This window comes from Rattus norvegicus, chromosome X, assembly GCF_036323735.1.
Source record: "Rattus norvegicus strain BN/NHsdMcwi chromosome X, GRCr8, whole genome shotgun sequence".
In the NCBI taxonomy this organism is placed as follows: domain Eukaryota; kingdom Metazoa; phylum Chordata; class Mammalia; order Rodentia; family Muridae; genus Rattus; species Rattus norvegicus.
Window position 1 is genome coordinate 31,497,424 of NC_086039.1, and position 8,396 is coordinate 31,505,819.

Consider the following 8,396-nt stretch of genomic DNA (forward strand, 5'->3'; position numbering starts at 1 on the left):
TAACCAAGATTAGAAGACCCAGTTTGAATGTAAGTAGTATCATTCCATGGGCTGGGGTCCTGGACTAAAGAAAAGTAAAAGCAAGTTGAGTACCAACATTCCTTTCTGTTTCCTGACTAGAGATAGAATGTGACCAGCCGCTCCATGTCCCTGTTGTTATGATGTGCTCACCATGATACTACCCTCAAACTGATAGCCAAAACAACCTTTCTTCCCTTAAGTTGCCTTTTTTGATATTTTTAATCACAATAACAACCAAAAAAAGTATAGTTCTTAAGTCATGACTGGGTTAATGTTTGACTTTTCTCTGCAGCCATTTACAGATTCGTATTTCAGAGTTTTATGTGTTTTGGGGTTCAGGATCTTGGTTTTGATTGGCGAGATGGTCTGTCATTTAGGGGTTTTGTTGTTGTTTGTTTGTTTCTGAGGGTCTTGTGTAGCTCCTGATGCCCTGGAACTTGCTATGAAGCTGAGGATCACTTTGTTTGAATTTCTGGTCCTTCTATTTCCACCTCTTGGATTACAGGCATGCAAAACCACCTCAGATTGTTTTTATGGTCTACTTTTTTGCTGTGTGTGTATGTGTATAACAAAGTGTATGTAGTAGTGTTCACATCTATGTGTGTACTTTAGGCCTAAGGAGGAGGTCGGGAGTCCTGTTCTATTGCTGTGCTCCATTTGGTCTCTCACTGAATCTGGAGCTAAGCTATCGGCCAACAAGCATCAGAAATCCTCTTGTCTGTAACCATCCTTACTACTTCAGTTATATTCATGTGCTTATCCAAGCCCAGGATTTTTATGTAGGTGCTGGAGATTTGAATTCAAGTTCCCATGCTTACACAGGAAACACTGTTACCATTAACATTTTCCTAGCCCCATGTGTTCAAACTTCTTCAGGGGAAGCAAGACAACTTTATACATGCTGCAATATAAAACCAGCCCTTTATAAGCTGTAAGGTCCCTGTCTTTATCAGTGTCTTATTGAGGTGAAGAGACATCAGGACCATGGCAACTCTTATAAAGGAAAACATTTAACTGGTGCTGGCTTACAGTTTCAGAGGTTTAGTCCATTATCATGGTGGGGAGTGCAGTAGCATACAGGCAGACAGCGCTGGAGAAGCAACAGAATTCTATATCCAGATCTGTAGCTATTCTTTTGGTACTTTGTAGGTTGTTTTTTCTTCCACCCTTATTCCACCCTTTCAACCTCCTAACACTATGTAGGGGAGAAAGGGATCCCTGAATCTAATTTCTTTATCTTCTTTCTTCAACCATGACTACTATCAATCTGCAGCTAACCCTTCCAAATGACCAACAACGACCAACTCATCATGCCTCTTGGGGCCCTAGAATTTATGTACTCTCTGAAGAGTTCCCAGAAATCCAAATATCACACAACAGAAACTGCCTGCACCTAGCGAAATCACACCCAGCTAGAGCACGAGACAAATCATAGTCAGCTGCTTCAAACAATCTGAAGCAGCCCCAAGTCCCAAACCTGGGATTAAAATAAAAACATTCCCATAATTCTGTGAGTTTTAAGAAACAAAAATTCTCACTACACTGATCACTGATCAGCAGGCAGCAGAAAGGGACACCAGACCTGGCTTTAGCATTTAAAAGTCCACCCTCAGTGATATACTTCCTCCCAAAATGTCACACCTACTCCAACAAGGCCACACCTCCTATTCCCTGTCAAGTAGTGCCACTTCCTACTGACCAAGAAGTCAAATATATAAGCCTATAATGGCCATTCTTATTCAAACCACCATAATCCCCATCCATGAATTCAATGAACTGTGAATGAAAAATATTCAAAAATGTGTGTATGTCCTGAAGTTATTGTTGCTGGTACTATTATAATATAATATAATTATAATATAATAATATTATATATTATACAATCTGCAACTTATATAAAGTTTATACAACGTATTATACGAAGGCTAGAGATGGTTTAAAGAGGTAGTATGTAGGTTTTATGCTAATATACACCATTTTCTATAAGGAACTTGAGGACCTGAGGATTTTGATATCGATGGGCTATCTTAGAACTAATCCGACAAATGTCAAGGGACCAACGTACTTCCTGCTGCCTCGTAACAGGGAACATAAAGTTCTATTTGTCCCACATTCACTAGTATCCAGGTTGAGATGCAGGTTCCAGTGTTATCAGCCTTTTCCCTCCACCATGAAACCCTCATGGATTGCTCCACAGTAATCTCAGCATCTACTGATACCTACTGTCTAGATCCATTCCATCTCCAGATGTCACCAAAACACAGCCATGGAAATGCATGTATGAATTCTGCATTTCTCAGTTGCAGCCTGCCTATCTATGAACATGTTTGCAATGACCATTTGGCAATGCTGCAACACACTTTGTACAGGAAACACATGTATAGATTAAAAGAAACCTAAAACGCATAGCAGCTAAAAGAAATATGTGGATCTTACTGAGAGCCAACCACAAAAATAAGACAGTTTTGAAACAACCGGGGAAGACTAAATATAGATTGATAGATGATATTAAAAGTGTGTATTAATTTTGTTGGCTCTGTCACTTGATTTATTTATTACTTTAAAGCCTTTATCTGCTAGAAGATGCATGCTGGAGTATTCAGGGATAAAATCTGTGAGTCTTAGATTTGCTTTGAAATGCTGCAGCAAAGAATAACCATAATGCAGAGACTAAAATGACTTAATAGTTGATCCAGATAACAGTTACATACTAGATGTAAGCTGTAAGGATCCTGAGGCTTCAGTATCCATGCAAATGTTTTAAATTTTCAAAAATATCAATTAAATATGTATCTGTTCTTGTCTTGCACTATTATGCTTTCAGGAACACAGTGTTCCTCTTTCCAAGCACTCCAATATGTCCCTCATATCACATTGTCTATTTGTTGTGCCTTGGCACAAATGCAAACATATCAGAGACCTGGTACCAGCCAGCTATTGCAAGGCCTTCATGAAGGAGAACAATCTTGAAGTTTCCCCTGAGTCTGCCACAAGGGCTATATGATTTGGATAATATCACAAGGAGTGATCCAAAGCAATCAATCATTTTAGAAAAAGTTCACACTGCCATAAAACCTCCAGTCACTAACCTTTTGTTTTCATTGCATTGTTGTCTTGGTCAGAGTTTCTATTGCTGTGATGAAACACCATGGCCAAAAAGCAAGTTAGGGAGGAGAGGGTTTAATCCAGCTTACACTTCCACAGCACTGTTCATCATTGAAGAAAGTCAGGACAAGAACTCAAATAGGGCTAGAACATGAAGGTAGGAGCTGATTTACAGAGATGGAGGGGTGCTGTTGACTGGCTTGCTCAACCTAATTTCGTATAAAACCCAGGACCACCAGCCTAGAGATGGCACCACCAACAATGGGCTGGGCTGTCCCCCCTTGATCACTAATTGAGAAAATGCTCTTATAGGCTTGCCTGTAGACCAGTCTTATGAAGGCATTTTTTCAATTAATGTTCCCTCCTCTCTAATGACTTTAGCTTGTGCCAAGTTGATGTAAGACTAGTCAGCTCAGTTGGGATTTTTTGTTTTGTTTTGTTTTGTTAAGACAAGGTCTCATATATCTGAGACTGGCTTACATCTAGTATGTAACTGTATATATCCTTGAACTTCTGATCCAACTTTGTAGATGGATCACAGGCATGTGCCAAAATAGCTGGTTTACGTGGTGCTGGGATCAAAGCAAAGGTTTTCTGCACTTTTGGAAAGCACTGTACTAACTGAGCTACAGGCCTAACCCAGAAGCCATTTTCTTATGCCTCCTTAATCTCCTTGGTCATAATTGCTTTAACCTCCACTTTGAGGAGGACACAAACAAACATCTATTTATTTCAGAAAGGGAATCAATGACAGATCTGAAGAAACAATTATTTTGATTGGAGTTGCCAACAGAAGCATGAACAATTTACTAGAAGCAATACCATCAAAGAAGTTTCTCTTCTCTAGCAACCATTAACTGCTTATAAATGCTTAGAGATAGGTCAGCTCTTGTGAGTGCTAATTCCTGTGCCCTCCCTACATTCCATTAGTATTAACCAATTTAACAGACCCAATCTGTGAGGATCTTCTGTGGCTTATCACAGATGCTCAGAGTCCAAGGGGACAATGTTCATACAACAGCTGGAAGAGTGTATTTCATAGTAGCCATTTTCTTTTATTATTTTTTACATTCTCTCTTCCTTGTTCTTTCCAACTCAGTCTCTCTCACTTCTCTTTTCCCTTCTCGTCTTCCTTGAAGGGCTCTTTCTGTGAAAAGTATTCCTATGTTCTGAACTATGAACCATTTTTGGTTTTCTGAGACAGGGTTTCTCTGTGTATCCATGGCTGACTCTTCTTTTTCAGCAGGTCTTTGGAATATATTTCTAACTGCCTGATAAACCTTGAGAGATCAGTCCAATTTGACAGAGCTTCAGTCTCTAAAGCAGAACCCTGCTCTGATGTTCATTAGCAATGACATCCTAGGCTAGTCACTTCACTCCTCTGTAGAGTCTATAGAGTTAAGTAACAGTAGCTCACTTCTTAGAATGGCTATGAGCCCAGGAAAACCCTTGGACCAGTAGGCAAGCTACATTCCTCAGAGTGTGTGCTGTTGCTCTTGTTTGGTTGATAAGTGATTATTATCTATATTCTTGCTGCTAGGCAACCCACCAGACTCCAGCACGTCCAGCATGATTTGTTCAGCCAGTAGGAATGGAGAAAGGAAAATGTCTTTCTGAACCATTGTATAAAACATGAATATATCTGGAGCCCATGAAACAATTTCCAAAACTGCCTTGATAAAAAGCTTATAAGATGCAGGGCCCAGACAAAGATCTTTGGAAATTTAGCATATCATATTCAATGCCATTAGCCTTTTTGGTAACTCAAACCTGGGGGCAACCAACCATGGCAGTTTGCCTCAGATTGAGATGCAAATAAAAGGACAGGAGACTTTTGGGGATAAATCCAACGGCTCCAAAAACTTGGAGGAGATTTTCATCATATAGAATCAAAACCTACCCTTTCCTACCAACCTCCAGAAATAAATAACTTCAGTCTCAGTTATCTACAGAGTTGTCTTGATTTTCGTCACATAGACATCAAACAGCACTAGGACAATAGGCCATATAATGCTAGTCATATTTAACTTCTTTGAAGATAAATTGACCTACCCCTCTCATTGTCATTTGACTTTTAATAGCCTTCGCTTGTCAGCACTGGGTTGCCCTAGTATTTTCATTTTCATACAGGAATTCATTATTTCTATCTGAATAAAAAATAGGTGAAGGAGATATTTTGTTTTGACCAAACATTGAAACCCTAACACAAATAAGTAGAAATAAATTGTGGTGGTTAAAGTGGTTTGGCTATAATCCCAGCACTCGGGAGACTGAGGAGGGATGATCACTGTGAATTGGAGCTATTTCAGTCAGCTCAGAGGAGAAACTAAATAGACACATTAGGTTGATGAGGAATACGGAAATGAATGTACAAGTTAGAGATCTATCTGGCTTCTCCCACAGTGAGAGACAGGTCATTTGAACGTCCACAGGACAGAATATGCATTGCTACTAGTCTCCTATACTTTGCAAAGTTATAAAATCATTCAAAGATAACAAAAGAGTAGGAACAAAATGAACCCAAGATGGGAAGTATTTAAACAACACATTGCTTTTCATAAAAGTATAAATGTTTCCCTATGCAACTCGTGCTGTTCAACATTTGTTGGACTAACTTTTCCCACTAGCATCGCTTTGTTTCAGATCTTGCATAGCTGTGGAATGAAGCCTCAGAGGAATTATAGAAAACAGGAGGCTCAATCGAACATGCCATTTTTATATGCTTTTGTTTGGAATGTAAGAAAGCATTAACAGAATTCTTTCAATAAACACTTGTTTTATATGTATTACTGTGCAGAATATTGGGCTCTCCAAAATGCATACTTCATTAGTAACTTAAGCAACAGTTAACTGAAGGATTAACTACTAATTGGGAGCATGCTTCATTCTAAAACCAATATTAGCTTTGATGGCATGTCAAGGTGTAGTGTTGTAGAAATAGCACACTGACAAAGTTCTGATTGTCATTTTGATTCTTCCACTCACATAAAAGTACTTCCATACCTACTGACATCTAACATGGTGGATGTTACCTTATACCAGTTACCATATTAAGGGTCAGGAAGATATTGTCTCACTTCAGAGGACCTTAGCATCTCCCAATGTCTTGGTTGAAGGTGAGAAACTGAAAATTAACTCACCATACAGCTAATAAGAGACTAGGTTTGAATCTCAGTTACACCTTTATTAAAATGACCCAAATTATTACCTATAAGAAGGAGCGTGTTTCACTCACTTCTCCCCTTCCCAAAAAGAAGAATTGATCTGAGAGACAGACATTTTTAACAGAAATGTCTTTAGTACAATGAAACATGCACTCCAAAGGAAGAATGGAATTGGCTATCCTCAAATGGAGTAGCAGAATGTTGGGTTCTGTATTGTGAATTTTTAAAAGTTTTTAATGCATATTTATGAGCTTGATAGCATATTCACAGGGGTAAAATGATCCTTTCCCCCTTGCTAATCATAATGGACCAGATCTCTTTTTGGGGATATTGCTTTCCATGATCCAAACCACAATAAAAATGATAGGGTAGTAAATTTGGGTCTTTTGAGGATACAGGTCCTTCGTTGGTGTGCCCATGTAGGAGTTGGGAAGGGGCCTGCTTTTCTCGCATAGAGGAAAGCTTCAAAGGTGTTTACAGAGGGCATCCTGATTTATAGGAGACTAATTGACAGCTAACTGCTGCAATTTTCTTGGTTACCTTAGGCCTAACTTCTTTCTTACCTACTTTATCTCATAGTTACACGGTCTCATTTAGCTATGCAAGACCTTGTCAAAAAAAAAAAAGCCAAACAGAGGTGAAAATACCAGATAAAGTGGTGTCTTCTTTCTCTATGGTTTGTTTTCCAAAACTTATAGTGCAGCATCTCTCAATTCTGTAACCTCTGTGATTAAGGACAGGAAACAGAACTCACTTGACCTTGACTAACTGAATTGGACCAAATGGGAATTATTGTCTAATACTAAGAATGGCAGACTTTGATCCAACCTCCTTTAAAGGTGGTGTCGAGAATCTATACCTGCTTACACTCAAGTGAAAATAGACTCTAAATACTTTACACATGAAAAATGTTTTCACTGACTTTCGGAGACTCATGAAGAAAGGTATCATCAAATGATTAACCTCTACCAAGAATTCATAGCAGTTTTAGATAAATCACTTGGCTTTTGAGTCTTAAAAGGTCACCCATATTTGTTCTCATAAATGTGCGCTCAGGATTCTCATCTCAGAAAAATAGATTGTGGGAAATTTAAAGTGATTATGTGGACTGCACAACGATTGTGTTGCTGAAATCTTCATGACACTTACTAGCAGGGTTGGGCCACGTGTCTGGTTCAATTCATGAAGAATGATGGGGAATAGAAGTCTCTAACTGGCTCCTTAGTTTCATTAGAAATAACACTAATGACGCCGCTGTTATAAAAAAATCTTCCATGCCAGGTGTGGTGTCCCTTACCTTTAAGACCTGAGATAAAGGCAGGTGGATCTCTGGGAGGTCCAAGCCATCTACATAGCGAGTTCTAGGCCAGCTGGAGCTACATAATAAGACTCTGACTCCAAAGAAGAAATACTTTTCCTCCCTTCAAGAATAAGATATCTTGGGCTGGAGAGATGCTCAGAAGTTAAGAGCACTGACTGCTCTTCCAGAGGTCCTGAGTTCAAATCCCAGCAACCACATGGTGACTCACAACCACCTGTAATGAGATCTGATGCCCTCTTCTGGTGTGTACGACAGTGTACTTATACATAATAAATAAATAAATCTTTAAAAGAAAGATATCTTCTGCTGAAGGTTTATGCCTGTGTTTTTTCCCCACACTTTCTAACTTAGAAAAAGCCCTTCTCTTCCAGACTTGGTAACCTTAGACTTTAGACAGCTATTTTTGCACGAGCTCCCAAGTCATACTTGCAAGACACACATATGGTAATTAATACCTCTCCCTATGGAGCCAAAAGAGACCAAATGAATATTTCACTACTAAAATATTCTTTGTACAATGTTGCTTTGAAAGATGCTTTAGAAAGCAGATGTAGTTTAAATACATGATTTATGATGCCAGACATGGAACAACAACTTCACTAAAATTTCCATATTTTTTGTAACGACAAAGTCAAATTAGAGGAAAGATCTATGTCTATAACACTATCTCTGACTTACTTTCTAATGGTTATGTGTTATAGGAGTCTAGAGAGATTGCTAAGTGGTTAACAATATATAATACTCTTCCTGAAAACCTGAATTTGGTTTCCAATACCCCGATCATG